The sequence below is a fragment of the Lactuca serriola genome, chromosome 5 (assembly GCF_051521515.1).
Source record: "Lactuca serriola cultivar US96UC23 chromosome 5, Lser_US96UC23_V15, whole genome shotgun sequence".
In the NCBI taxonomy this organism is placed as follows: Eukaryota; Viridiplantae; Streptophyta; class Magnoliopsida; order Asterales; family Asteraceae; genus Lactuca; species Lactuca serriola.
Genome location: NC_136412.1, coordinates 168,112,556 through 168,128,284, shown reverse-complemented (window position 1 = coordinate 168,128,284; position 15,729 = coordinate 168,112,556).

Below are 15,729 nucleotides of genomic sequence, written 5' to 3'. Positions count from 1 at the left end.
AAGTCGTTGTTAAACGAATTGGCTCGGTCTCGAGCCAATAGAAACCTACAACTACTAACTCTACGACACTATGACGCTATGACACTACGACACTACGATTCATACTAATAACGTTTGGGAATTCACTATACATGCGAGTGTGCACAGACGTCTACGCACCATCTTCGGGCCCCAAAAGTGTAAAATCTTGTTCGTTGAGCCTAGCTAGCCCAATGACCTGATCTTAAGGCCCGAAGATGTCTATCTTACGAAGTGTTGGGTTTTACCAATCTGACACGACGTAACCGGACTTTCAATGGCTGTAGACTACTGGTCCCCAAGGGTCCTTTAGTGTCGCTAGTGGAGTCTGCCTTTTTGCGAGGCGGGTCTGGGACCCCTCGTACATCTCTATCCCCAACCGGTTAATGGAGTCACCGGAGTCTTCGTGACCTCTTTCTCTTCGGATGTGGGGCTACACCTAGTCAGGGCGATTGGATAACGCGATTAGTACTGATGACGCCTTCAGGTTCGTTACTACAACTATAAACTGGGCGTTTGTGTAACGCGGGTTTGTGGTAAATAATCCTGCTCGAGAACCTTCCAACGTCGCCCGGGACTAAGACTATACGCTATGCAATGGTTTCAATGTAACTTCATGTAATTCAAGGAACTAGGAGAACATCGGGTTTTCCTAGGGTTTTCAATACATACAGATTTGAAATGCATACATCTTCAATGAACATATTTTTTTTACAAGTATAGAAACAAACAAGCATACCTATGGATCTTCACAAACGTTTTCAAAAGCTTTTCTTTTCAGAAAATATCGGATTTTCTGGTGGTTATTCGAACAATACAAACATTCGATTTCAAACACTACTTATGAACTCACCAACATTTCATATGTTGACGTTTTTCAAAAATACTTGTATTCTCAGGGAACCAGTGAATCAAGGGAAATCATATTCAGTGACGGTTGCAGTTTATTTATGTATGAATCGAACAATTTAATTTTTGGAAATGTAATGTTTGAACAATGTATGACATGTAAACACTACTGGTTGTAATATATTAATGCACGGTGACGAATGTTGTTATGTTTCATATATATTCAATGTTATGGTATTCAATTGAGTCACGACAGCCCCCGGACGTTTCCGCCGTCTGGTTCGGGGGTGTGACAGGTTGGTATCAGAGCTTTGTTTATAGTGAACTAGCATGTCGAGCCATACATTGATATGCAACTATAAACCAAAAAGAGGGACTAACATAACTCTGAACAAAACAAGTAAATAAAACACACTTGTTTGCATTAGAGATAGGAACCTAACGCCGAATCGAACAACAATAACACTGGTATCTCGGTTAATTCGGGACTGTTCTTAGTGATACCAAGGAGTGAATGTAGCCTGATCAACTACATTCTCTCCAAGGTAAAACTAACACACGTCTTGAAGAGATCGGGATAGCCAGGGAACCTAAAACTATACCCTTTATCACCCAAAAAGAGAATGTTTGCTTAGTCTATATAATAGTCATAGTACCCTAGGAATAATGTTAGCATATTCACGTACTCGCGCAGACAGCATGGCTGGTTTTCATCACCCGGGAGACCCCTACTTCCCTAATCAGGGAAACAACGGGTGGCTAGAGGAGGAGGAGGAGCCTGAGGAAGAGAAGCAGGGCATCCAGCTTCATCCGGCTCTAGTAGCCCAAGAGGTAATTGGGGAGGAACCGGAGGAAATCCGGGGGAAGCACACGGTGTCGAACCCGACGAATATGTAGACACTGACTACGAGTTTGGAGAGATCGACGACGACGAGGAGGAAGGTCAGGTCGGGGGTCAGGACCCCATCCTGCCATGCGAGGACGAGGCACAACCAGATCACCCTACTCCACCAGTAAACCCCCCAAGAGAGAACCGTTCCCTCGAAGCTGAGATCGCCGCACGGCGACAACAGCTGTATGCTATGGAGGCTCGGGCAGTGAGAGCAGAGCACGAGAGGGACGAAGTTATAGGAGACATGGCAGAGATGGCGCAGCTACTGGCGCAACATTTCGGCATATGACCTCGGCACCACCTCCTGACGCAGCTCATCGCGGTTAGGGATAGACTTATCGTAGTAGATCATTAGGAACTATGTTATGTACTCCGGCTCTATGTTTAAGTGACTACACTACTCATGGAGCCGTTATGCTGTCTGATTAGTATCACATATGTATGCTCTTACGAGCAAATTTTCTTGTACTAAACACGGATAATATTAATAAACTTTTGTGTGTTTTGCTATGATATTCTCAGTTGTTATATGTCGAGACGTTATGATTGTATGCTTGATGATAGTAATGTTTAGATTCGTACTATACACCTAGTTAGTAGGATCACAACCTCACAGAAACCACGTACACTCAACATCTTTCCGTTTCATGACAGAAAGATGCCTCGCCCAGCTACTCGCGGAAATCCTGAACCAACCCCACCCGAAGTTGACTCCACTGCTTTCCAGGCAGCCGTGTCCGTTGCAGTCACAGCAGCTATGGCACAACTTCACCGAGGGAACAACATAGGAGGTAACGGGCAAGGATCCGGGAGTTCGAACAATGGGACGAACCAAGGATCCACTAAAACGTGCACCTACAAGGATTTTGCGAACGCCAAACCCCGAACTTTCAACGACACTGGGGGAGTGATCGCTCTAAAGCGATGGATCGAGAAGGTAGAGTCGGTATTCGAGATATGCGAGTGCCCCGAGCAGATGAAGGTGAAATTCGCGGCCTGCACCTTCGTGGACCAAGCACTCACTTGGTGGAATGGTCACGTAGAAGCTATGACACTCCCTGTCGCCAACTCTATTCCCTGGGCAGAAATGAAAGAGATGCTGACGGCCGAGTACTGCCCCCGAGGCGAGATACAGAAGATGGAGCAGGAACTGTCGAATCTCACGGTGTAGAATGGGAACATCGATGCGTACATATCGAGATTCAGTGAACTATCTCTGTTGTGCCCGGGAATGATCACATCAGAGGGAAAGAAGATCGAACGATTCATCTGGGGATTGACATCCCCCATTCAAGGGAATGTGATAGCTGCGAACCCTGAAACGTTTGACAGTGCAAAGAGATTGGCAAAGAGGCTATATGATCATAACCACAAAGAGGGCGAGAAACCGGTAGAGACTGAGAAGAAGAAGGAGAGTGATGGTAAGAAAGGATGGAACAACAAGAGGAAGGGGCGTCAGGGCCCCGAGACCTCTAAAAGGCAGCAAACGGTGGCAGTTCACGCTGTCACTGCACCGGTTCCAGTCACCCCACATGCTCCAGCCTCAGCTGCTTCAAATGCTTCAAGACCCTATTCCGGTAGTCTTCCCAAATGCAACAAGTGCAGTTTCCATCACCAAGGAGAATGCAGGGAACTCCATTGCACCAGTTGCAACCGAAGGGGACACACTGCAAAGTTCTGCAGGACTTATCCTTCTCAGAACCAGAGTCAGGGAAACATCCAGAACAACAACAACCCCCGCAATAACATCAACACCAATACCGGCGGCAACAATGCAGGGCCTAGCCACAACTGTTTTGGGTGTGGAAGGACGGGGCATTTCCGTCGAGATTGTCCTAATAACAACAACAACTCAGGAAACAGAAGAGCAGGAAGAATGTTGACTATGGGTCAGAGTGATGCAGTTCAAGACCCTGCAGTTGTGACCGGTACGTTCCTCCTAAACCACACTTATGCATGCATCTTATTTGATACCGGAGCGGAGCGAAGTTTCGTAAGCGAGAAGTTTAAACATTTATTAAAACAACAACCCCAGAAGCTAAATGAAACCTATACGGTGGAAATGGCCAATGGGAAAACCGAATCCACTAGGGAAATCTACATCGGATGTACCCTAACCCTCAACCAACACGTCTTACGAATAGATCTGATGCCAGTATCAATTAGGAGTTTCGATGTGATTATCGGCATGGATTGGTTAAGCCCCCACCATGCTGAGATTATGTGCCACGAGAAGGCCGTTCGCCTTCGTCTCCCAAATCACGAAACCCTAGTAATTTACGGAGACAAACCCAGTACGAATCTTCGCCTCATCTCGTGCATCAAAGCACAAAAACATCTGCGAAAGAACAATTTGGCGTTCTTGGCTCACATAGTGGACAAGACCAAAGAAGAAACTAACATCCAAAACATCCCAGTAGCGTGTGAATTTCCGGACGTGTTTCCCGAAGATCTTCCAGGAGTACCCCCAGAGAGACAGGTTGAGTTCCGAATCGACCTCGTTCCAGGAGCATCTCCTCTTGCTAAATCACCATATCGATTGGCTCCTGCTGAAATGCAGGAATTGTCCAGTCAACTTAGTGAGCTTCTGGACAAGGGATTTATCCGACCTAGCTACTCGCCATGGGGAGCTCCGGTGCTCTTTGTCAAAAAGAAGGACGGATCTTTCAGAATGTGCATCGATTACAGAGAGTTAAATGAACTCACTGTCAAAAACCGCTACCCACTCCCACGAATCGATGATCTATTCGACCAGCTCCAAGGAGCTAGTTATTTTTCTAAAATAGATTTACGGTCCGGATACCATCAACTCAAAGTCCGGGAAGAAGATATTCCTAAAACCGCTTTCCGAACCCGCTATGGACATTATGAATTCGTCGTAATGCCCTTCGGTCTAACAAATGCACCTGCCGCATTTATGGACCTAATGAATCGAATCTGTCGACCGTTTCTGGACAACTTCGTCATTGTGTTTATCGATGACATCCTCGTCTATTCTCGAAGCAAAGAGGAGCATGGCCAACATCTCCGACAAGTCCTAGAAACGCTGCGATCGGAAAAGCTTTACGCCAAACTCTCTAAGTGTGAGTTTTGGCTACGGAGTGTGAATTTCCTAGGCCACGTAGTTAGCCAAGACGGAATTCATGTGGACCCCTCTAAGGTCAAAGCTGTAGAAGGATGGGCAACTCCGACTACGCCCACAGAAATTCGTCAGTTTTTAGGCCTAGCAGGCTACTATAGGAGATTCATCCAAAACTTCTCTAAAATCGCCAAGCCACTTACCTTGCTTACGCAAAAGGCCGTGCCATTCAAGTGGACCGACCGACAAGAGATTGCGTTTCGAACCTTGAAGCAAGCTCTCTGTAGCGCTCCTGTGCTATCTCTACCCGAGGGAACGGAAGATTTTGTAGTCTACTGTGACGCGTCGAATCAAGGTTTAGGTTGCGTTCTCATGCAACGTGGAAGAGTGATAGCATATGCGTCCCGCCAGCTAAAGACGCACGAAGTAAATTACACGACCCATGACCTAGAACTGGGAGCCGTGGTCTTCGCTTTGAAAATTTGGAGGCACTACCTGTACGGTACAAAGTGCACCATCTTCACAGACCACAAGAGCCTCCAGCACATCTTGAATCAAAAGGAGCTGAACATGAGACAGCGGCGATGGGTGGAATTACTAAATGACTATGAATGCGAGATCAAGTACCACCCAGGCAAGGCCAACGTGGTAGCTGATGCATTAAGTCGGAAGGAGTACACAAACCGCCGTACGAAAACGCACTCGATAACCATTCAGTCTCATCTGGCCACTCAAATTGCATCAGTCCAGTCAGAGGCAATGAAAGCGGAAAATAGAACTAGCGAGGCATTGCGCGAAATGGAGAAGAACCTAGAAGTCAAGGAGAATGGAGTATACTACTTCATGAACCGTATTTGGGTCCCAAAAATCGGAGGGTTTAGGAAGACCGTTATGAAGGAAGCCCACAAGACATGATACTCCATTCATCCTGGTTCAGACAAGATGTATTTGGACATTAAGCAACACTATTGGTGGCCTAACATGAAGGCGGAAATCGCGACCTATGTTGGTAAGTGCCTTACGTGCGCCAAAGTGAAAGTGGAGTACCAGAAACCTTCCGGATTGTTACAGCAACCGGCAATCCCTGAGTGGAAATGGGAAGGAATTTCTATGGACTTCGTGACCAAGCTGCCTAAGACGTCAGACGGACTGGACACCATATGGGTAATAATCGACCGACTGACGAAATCTGCCCATTTCCTACCAATCAAAGAGTCCTACAAGATGGAGAGACTGACGCGGTTGTACCTACGAGAGATCGTAAGACTCCATGGAGTGCCAAAATCTATCATCTCGGATAGGGACAGTAGATTCACTTCGCGCTTTTGGCAGTCGCTCCACAAAGCAATGGGAACCCATCTCGATATGAGCACCGCGTATCACCCACAAACGGACGGCCAAAGCGAACGAACCATCCAAACGCTTGAAGACATGCTTCGTGCTTGTGTGATAGACTTTGGAAAGTCTTGGGATACCCACCTACCGTTGATCGAGTTTTCATATAACAATAGTTATCATTCGAGCATCAAAGTGGCTCCTTTCGAAGCACTGTACGGGCGTAAATGTAGATCACCGTTATGTTGGGCTGAAGTAGGTGACACCCAGCTAGCAAGAACGCATACGTCGGATAGGGCAATAACAGGACCGGAGATTATTCGCGAGACCACAAAAAAGATCGTACAGATCAGGGCTCGATTACAAGCGTCGCGCAACAGACAAAAGAGCTACGCCGACAAACGATGAAAGCCCTTAGAATTCCAGGTCGGTGATCGAGTATTGCTGAAAGTCTCACCCTGGAAAGGAGTTATACATTTCGGAAAACGGGGAAAACTAAACCCACGATACATTGGACCTTTCGAGATCGTCGCCCGAATAGGTCCAGTAGCATACAGACTACAACTACCCGCGGAGCTCAACGGGGTACACCCCGTGTTTCATGTCTCTAATCTGAAAAAGTGCCTATCAGACGAAACCCTTGTCATTCCTCTTGGCGAAATCGAAATCAATGAGAATCTCCTGTTCGTCGAAGAACCAATCGAAATCATGGACAGGGAGGTGAAGCGTACTAAGCAGAGCCGCATCCCGATCGTGAAGGTACGGTGGAACGCAAAGCGTGGGCCAGAATTCACGTGGGAACGCGAAGATCAAATGAAGCAGAAGTACCCTCACCTATTCTAGCATTCTCAAATCTAGCTTTCAAACAGAATTTCGGGACGAAATTCCCTTTAACGGGGGGATGATGTCACAACTGAAAATTTTGAGCCATGTAATCTATACATTCAAGTTAATGTGAATCAAAAACTTCAATCAAATACATCATGCAAGTACTACAAATAGTCATCAAACAATTGGACAACCCTAGAAGTTCTTGTTAAGTCTATTTTAGACTAGAACTTCCTTATTGGATCCAAATGGACCAATAAGCTTCCAATTAGACTATCATGGGCTTAGAACCCTAATTGGGCTCTAATTGGACCCACACTTATTTATTTCAATATCTTGGGTCATATTGGGCCTAGAATGAAATAAATCACAAACTTTGGTCCATAATCTAACCTAACCTAGCTCATTAAAGCATAAAAATCACAATTTTATTTTATAAGGCTAATAAGCACCCAAACTACCTCTAATGTTGGGCTTAGGGGTAAAAAGCCCAAAAACCCTTTCTTCTCTCCCCATTCTCGGCCCAAGCTCAAATAAAAGGGAAAGAGTTGACTTTTCATGACACCTCATCTTTGTATGGAGGATATCTAGGCATTACCCTTCAAACATCCATGCATTCTCATTCTTCCATGCAAACATCACCTCAAGGTCTTTTCTTCTCTCCCTCCCTCTTCTTTCTTGTTTTGGACGAGAGCAACACCACACACACACAAAACACTCACAAACTCTCTCTAAAATTCACTCAAGACTTCTTCCTCTTCTCCATCCAAAATCTCGAAAATTAGGAAGCATTCAAGGAAGTTCTTCCACAAAAATCATCATCTAAGGTAAGGTTTTGTTTGGATCTATGACTTGTATTCCTTATTTATCAAAAATCTCTTCCTAATCTATGCAAAAATCATGATGTTACACTCTAGAAACCCCATAATCTCGAAAAGTTCATCAAGGAGTGCAAAGGCCAAAAATCACTTCATTTCTTCCATCTTTTCTTCAAGAACCGAAACTACCCCCTAAGGTGAGCTTCATACCCCCTATTTTCTGTTTTTATGAGTTTTGTGGGGGGGGGGGGGGAATACAAGTGAAAGTGTAGATCTATATGTGTTTTGTATGCCTTGTATGATTTCCATGCTTATATGTATGCTTTTATGTGTTTAAATGTTGGATCTAGCCATAAACCCCTCAAAATCGAGATATAACTTATGTTTTATGATTTTAGCTTCAAATATATTTCCACATATAAAGTGTTACAAGAAGAATAGCTAAGTGGTTAGCAACAATTTTCTTTAAGCTAAAAACACAAATTTTGGGCCAAAAATGTGAAAAATACAAAATTAAGGGCCCAAATTGATATTTCACAGATTCTGATGGATGAAGTGTGCCAAAACAGTTTCCATGAAACTATTTCTGGAATTATACTCAATTAGAGGATTAAAAACATAAATTTCAAGCTTAATGGGCTAAAAATGAAAATTTCGGCCCAATGAGGCCCATTATGCGAATTTTTCTGTTTTGGAGGGCCAAAACTGTAACTTTCTGTAAAACAGTGGACTATAAGTGTTCCAAATCCTTTTCAAAGGTTTAAAATGCTTTTTAAATTTAAAAAGGACCAAAGTTGCAAAATTTTTCCAATTTGGGCCAAAATTGTCAAAATTGCGAAAAGAAGGGTTAAAACCGAGAAAACTGCAATTTCAGGGACTCAAACTGTTTCTATGAAAAATATGCTGAAAAATATTAATTTCAATAAATTTTGGTGTTAAAATGTCAAGAAAATTAGTTTAAGGACCGAACCGGGAAGTATTTAATAAAAGGGTTGAAAATGTAAATTTTACAAACAATGAGGGGCTGAAAACAGAAATATTTCAAGGCTAATTCAATATACACAATTTGATTAAATAATAGCATCGCGACTATCGACGAAATACAACACATTACAATACCAAAAGTCGTTGTTAAACGAATTGGCTCGGTCTCGAGCCAATAGAAACCTACAACTACTAACTCTACGACACTATGACGCTATGACACTACGACACTACGATTCATACTAATAACGTTTGGGAATTCACTATACATGCGAGTGTGCACAGACGTCTACGCACCATCTTCGGGCCCCAAAAGTGTAAAATCTTGTTCGTTGAGCCTAGCTAGCCCAATGACCTGATCTTAAGGCCCGAAGATGTCTATCTTACGAAGTGTTGGGTTTTACCAATCTGACACGACGTAACCGGACTTTCAATGGCTGTAGACTACTGGTCCCCAAGGGTCCTTTAGTGTCGCTAGTGGAGTCTGCCTTTTTGCGAGGCGGGTCTGGGACCCCTCGTACATCTCTATCCCCAACCGGTTAATGGAGTCACCGGGGTCTTCGTGACCTCTTTCTCTTCGGATGTGGGGCTACACCTAGTCAGGGCGATTGGATAACGCGATTAGTACTGATGACGCCTTCGGGTTCGTTAGTACAACTATAAACTGGGCGTTTGTGTAACGCGGGTTTGTGGTAAATAATCCTGCTCGAGAACCTTCCAACGTCGCCCGGGACTAAGACTATACGCTATGCAATGGTTTCAATGTAACTTCATGTAATTCAAGGAACTAGGAGAACATCGGGTTTTCCTAGGGTTTTCAATACATATAGATTTGAAATGCATACATCTTCAATGAACATATTTTTTTTACAAGTATAGAAACAAACAAGCATACCTATGGATCTTCACAAACGTTTTCAAAAGCTTTTCTTTTCAGAAAATATCGGATTTTCTGGTGGTTATTCGAACAATACAAACATTCGATTTCAAACACTACTTATGAACTCACCAACATTTCATATGTTGACGTTTTTCAAAAATACTTGTATTCTCAGGGAACCAGTGAATCAAGGGAAATCATATTCAGTGACGGTTGCAGTTTATTTATGTATGAATCAAACAATTTAATTTTTGGGAATGTAATGTTTGAACAATGTATGACATGTAAACACTACTGGTTGTAATATATTAATGCACGGTGACGAATGTTGTTATGTTTCATATATATTCAATGTTATGGTATTCAATTGAGTCACGACAGCCCCCGGACGTTTCCGCCGTCTGGTTCGGGGGTGTGACAGGTTGGTATCAGAGCTTTGTTTATAGTGAACTAGCATGTCGAGCCATACATTGATATGCAACTATAAACCAAAAAGAGGGACTAACATAACTCTGAACAAAACAAGTAAATAAAACACACTTGTTTGCATTAGAGATAGGAACCTAACGCCGAATCGAACAACAATAACACTGGTATCTCGGTTAATTCGGGACTGTTCTTAGTGATACCAAGGAGTGAATGTAGCCTGATCAACTACATTCTCTCCAAGGTAAAACTAACACACGTCTTGAAGAGATCGGGATAGCCAGGGAACCTAAAACTATACCCTTTATCACCCAAAAAGAGAATGTTTGCTTAGTCTGTATAATAGTCATAGTACCCTAGGAATAATGTTAGCATATTCACGTACTCGCGCAGACAGCATGGCTGGTTTTCATCACCCGGGAGACCCCTACTTCCCTAATCAGGGAAACAACGGGTGGCTAGAGGAGGAGGAGGAGCCTGAGGAAGAGAAGCAGGGCATCCAGCTTCATCCGGCTCTAGTAGCCCAAGAGGTAATTGGGGAGGAACCGGAGGAAATCCGGGGGAAGCACACGGTGTCGAACCCGACGAATATGTAGACACTGACTACGAGTTTGGAGAGATCGACGACGACGAGGAGGAAGGTCAGGTCGGGGGTCAGGACCCCATCCCGCCATGCGAGGACGAGGCACAACCAGATCACCCTACTCCACCAGTAAACCCCCCAAGAGAGAACCGTTCCCTCGAAGCTGAGATCGCCGCACGGCGACAACAGCTGTATGCTATGGAGGCTCGGGCAGTGAGAGCAGAGCACGAGAGGGACGAAGTTATAGGAGACATGGCAGAGATGGCGCAGCTACTGGCGCAACATTTCGGCATATGACCTCGGCACCACCTCCTGACGCAGCTCATCGCGGTTAGGGATAGACTTATCGTAGTAGATCATTAGGAACTATGTTATGTACTCCGGCTCTATGTTTAAGTGACTACACTACTCATGGAGCCGTTATGCTGTCTGATTAGTATCACATATGTATGCTCTTACGAGCAAATTTTCTTGTACTAAACACGGATAATATTAATAAACTTTTGTGTGTTTTGCTATGATATTCTCAGTTGTTATATGTCGAGACGTTATGATTGTATGCTTGATGATAGTAATGTTTAGATTCGTACTATACACCTAGTTAGTAGGATCACAACCTCACAGAAACCACGTACACTCAACATCTTTCCGTTTCATGACAGAAAGATGCCTCGCCCAGCTACTCGCGGAAATCCTGAACCAACCCCACCCGAAGTTGACTCCACTGCTTTCCAGGCAGCCGTGTCCGTTGCAGTCACAGCAGCTATGGCACAACTTCACCGAGGGAACAACGGAGGAGGTAACGGGCAAGGATCCGGGAGTTCAAACAATGGGACGAACCAAGGATCCACTAAAACGTGCACCTACAAGGATTTTGCGAACGCCAAACCCCGAACTTTCAACGGCACTAGTGGAGTGATCGCTCTAAAGCGATGGATCGAGAAGGTAGAGTCGGTATTCGAGATATGCGAGTGCCCCGAGCAGATGAAGGTGAAATTCGCGGCCTGCACCTTCGTGGACCAAGCACTCACTTGGTGGAATGGTCACGTAGAAGCTATGACACTCCCTGTCGCCAACTCTATTCCCTGGGCAGAAATGAAAGAGATGCTGACGGCCGAGTACTGCCCCCGAGGCGAGATACAGAAGATGGAGCAGGAACTGTCGAATCTCACGGTGCAGAATGGGAACATCGATGCGTACATATCGAGATTCAGTGAACTATCTCTGTTGTGCCCGGGAATGATCACATCAGAGGGAAAGAAGATCGAACGATTCATCTGGGGATTGACATCCCCCATTCAAGGGAATGTGATAGCTGCGAACCCTGAAACGTTTGACAGTGCAAAGAGATTGGCAAAGAGGCTATATGATCATAACCACAAAAAGGGCGAGAAACCGGTAGAGACTGAGAAGAAGAAGGAGAGTGATGGTAAGAAAGGATGGAACAACAAGAGGAAGGGGCGTCAGGGCCCCGAGACCTCTAAAAGGCAGCAAACGGTGGCAGTTCACGCTGTCACTGCACCGGTTCCAGTCACCCCACATGCTCCAGCCTCAGCTGCTTCAAATGCTTCAAGACCCTATTCCGGTAGTCTTCCCAAATGCAACAAGTGCAGTTTCCATCACCAAGGAGAATGCAGGGAACTCCATTGCACCAGTTGCAACCGAAGGGGACACACTGCAAAGTTCTGCAGGACTTATCCTTCTCAGAACCAGAGTCAGGGAAACATCCAGAACAACAACAACCCCCGCAATAACATCAACACCAATACCGGCGGCAACAACGCAGGGCCTAGCCACAACTGTTTTGGGTGTGGAAGGACGGGGCATTTCCGTCGAGATTGTCCTAATAACAACAACAACTCAGGAAACAGAAGAGCAGGAAGAATGTTGACTATGGGTAAGAGTGATGCAGTTCAAGACCCTGCAGTTGTGACCGGTACGTTCCTCCTAAACCACACTTATGCATGCATCTTATTTGATACCGGAGCGGAGCGAAGTTTCGTAAGCGAGAAGTTTAAACATTTATTAAAACAACAACCCCAGAAGCTAAATGAAACCTATACGGTGGAAATGGCCAATGGGAAAACCGAATCCACTAGGGAAATCTACATCGGATGTACCCTAACCCTCAACCAACACGTCTTACGAATAGATCTGATGCCAGTATCAATTAGGAGTTTCGATGTGATTATCGGCATGGATTGGTTAAGCCCCCACCATGCTGAGATTATGTGCCACGAGAAGGCCGTTCGCCTTCGTCTCCCAAATCACGAAACCCTAGTAATTTACGGAGACAAACCCAGTACGAATCTTCGCCTCATCTCGTGCATCAAAGCACAAAAACATCTGCGAAAGAACAATTTGGCGTTCTTGGCTCACATAGTGGACAAGACCAAAGAAGAAACTAACATCCAAAACATCCCAGTAGCGTGTGAATTTCCGGACGTGTTTCCCGAAGATCTTCCAGGAGTACCCCCAGAGAGACAGGTTGAGTTCCGAATCGACCTCGTTCCAGGAGCATCTCCTCTTGCTAAATCACCATATCGATTGGCTCCTGCTGAAATGCAGGAATTGTCCAGTCAACTTAGTGAGCTTCTGGACAAGGGATTTATCCGACCTAGCTACTCGCCATGGGGAGCTCCGGTGCTCTTTGTCAAAAAGAAGGACGGATCTTTCAGAATGTGCATCGATTACAGAGAGTTAAATGAACTCACTGTCAAAAACCGCTACCCACTCCCACGAATCGATGATCTATTCGACCAGCTCCAAGGAGCTAGTTATTTTTCTAAAATAGATTTACGGTCCGGATACCATCAACTCAAAGTCCGGGAAGAAGATATTCCTAAAACCGCTTTCCGAACCCGCTATGGACATTATGAATTCGTCGTAATGCCCTTCGGTCTAACAAATGCACCTGCCGCATTTATGGACCTAATGAATCGAATCTGTCGACCGTTTCTGGACAACTTCGTCATTGTGTTTATCGATGACATCCTCGTCTATTCTCGAAGCAAAGAGGAGCATGGCCAACATCTCCGACAAGTCCTAGAAACGCTGCGATCGGAAAAGCTTTACGCCAAACTCTCTAAGTGTGAGTTTTGGCTACGGAGTGTGAATTTCCTAGGCCACGTAGTTAGCCAAGACGGAATTCATGTGGACCCCTCTAAGGTCAAAGCTGTAGAAGGATGGGCAACTCCGACTACGCCCACAGAAATTCGTCAGTTTTTAGGCCTAGCAGGCTACTATAGGAGATTCATCCAAAACTTCTCTAAAATCGCCAAGCCACTTACCTTGCTTACGCAAAAGGCCGTGCCATTCAAGTGGACCGACCGACAAGAGATTGCGTTTCGAACCTTGAAGCAAGCTCTCTGTAGCGCTCCTGTGCTATCTCTACCCGAGGGAACGGAAGATTTTGTAGTCTACTGTGACGCGTCGAATCAAGGTTTAGGTTGCGTTCTCATGCAACGTGGAAGAGTGATAGCATATGCGTCCCGCCAGCTAAAGACGCACGAAGTAAATTACACGACCCATGACCTAGAACTGGGAGCCGTGGTCTTCGCTTTGAAAATTTGGAGGCACTACCTGGACGGTACAAAGTGCACCATCTTCACAGACCACAAGAGCCTCCAGTACATCTTGAATCAAAAGGAGCTGAACATGAGACATCGGCGATGGGTGGAATTACTAAATGACTATGAATGCGAGATCAAGTACCACCCAGGCAAGGCCAACGTGGTAGCTGATGCATTAAGTCGGAAGGAGTACACAAACCGCCGTACGAAAACGCACTCGATAACCATTCAGTCTCATCTGGCCACTCAAATTGTCTCAGTCCTGTCAGAGGCAATGAAAGCGGAAAATAGAACTAGCGAGGCATTGCGCGGAATGGAGAAGAACCTAGAAGTCAAGGAGAATGGAGTATACTACTTCATGAACCGTATTTGGGTCCCAAAAATCGGAGGGTTTAGGGAGACCGTTATGAAGGAAGCCCACAAGACACGATACTCCATTCATCCTGGTTCAGACAAGATGTATTTGGACATTAAGCAACACTATTGGTGGCCTAACATGAAGGCGGAAATCGCGACCTATGTTGGTAAGTGCCTTACGTGCGCCAAAGTGAAAGTGGAGTACCAGAAACCTTCCGGATTGTTACAGCAACCGGCAATCCCTGAGTGGAAATGGGAAGGAATTTCTATGGACTTCGTGACCAAGCTGCCTAAGACGTCAGACGGACTGGACACCATATGGGTAATAATCGACCGACTGACGAAATCTGCCCATTTCCTACCAATCAAAGAGTCCTACAAGATGGAGAGACTGACGCGGTTGTACCTACGAGAGATCGTAAGACTCCATGGAGTGCCAAAATCTATCATCTCGGATAGGGACAGTAGATTCACTTCGCGCTTTTGGCAGTCGCTCCACAAAGCAATGGGAACTCATCTCGATATGAGCACCGCGTATCACCCACAAACGGACGGCCAAAGCGAACGAACCATCCAAACGCTTGAAGACATGCTTCGTGCTTGTGTGATAGACTTTGGAAAGTCTTGGGATACCCACCTACCGTTGATCGAGTTTTCATATAACAATAGTTATCATTCGAGCATCAAAGTGGCTCCTTTCGAAGCACTGTACGGGCGTAAATGTAGATCACCGTTATGTTGGGCTGAAGTAGGTGACACCCAGCTAGCAAGAACGCATACGTCGGATAGGGCAATAACAGGACCGGAGATTATTCGCGAGACCACAGAAAAGATCGTACAGATCAGGGCTCGATTACAAGCGTCGCGCAACAGACAAAAGAGCTACGCCGACAAACGATGAAAGCCCTTAGAATTCCAGGTCGGTGATCGAGTATTGCTGAAAGTCTCACCCTGGAAAGGAGTTATACATTTTGGAAAACGGGGAAAACTAAACCCACGATACATTGGACCTTTCGAGATCGTCGCCCGAATAGGTCCAGTAGCATACAGACTACAACTACCCGCGGAGCTCAACGGGGTACACCCCGTGTTTCATGTCTCTAATCTG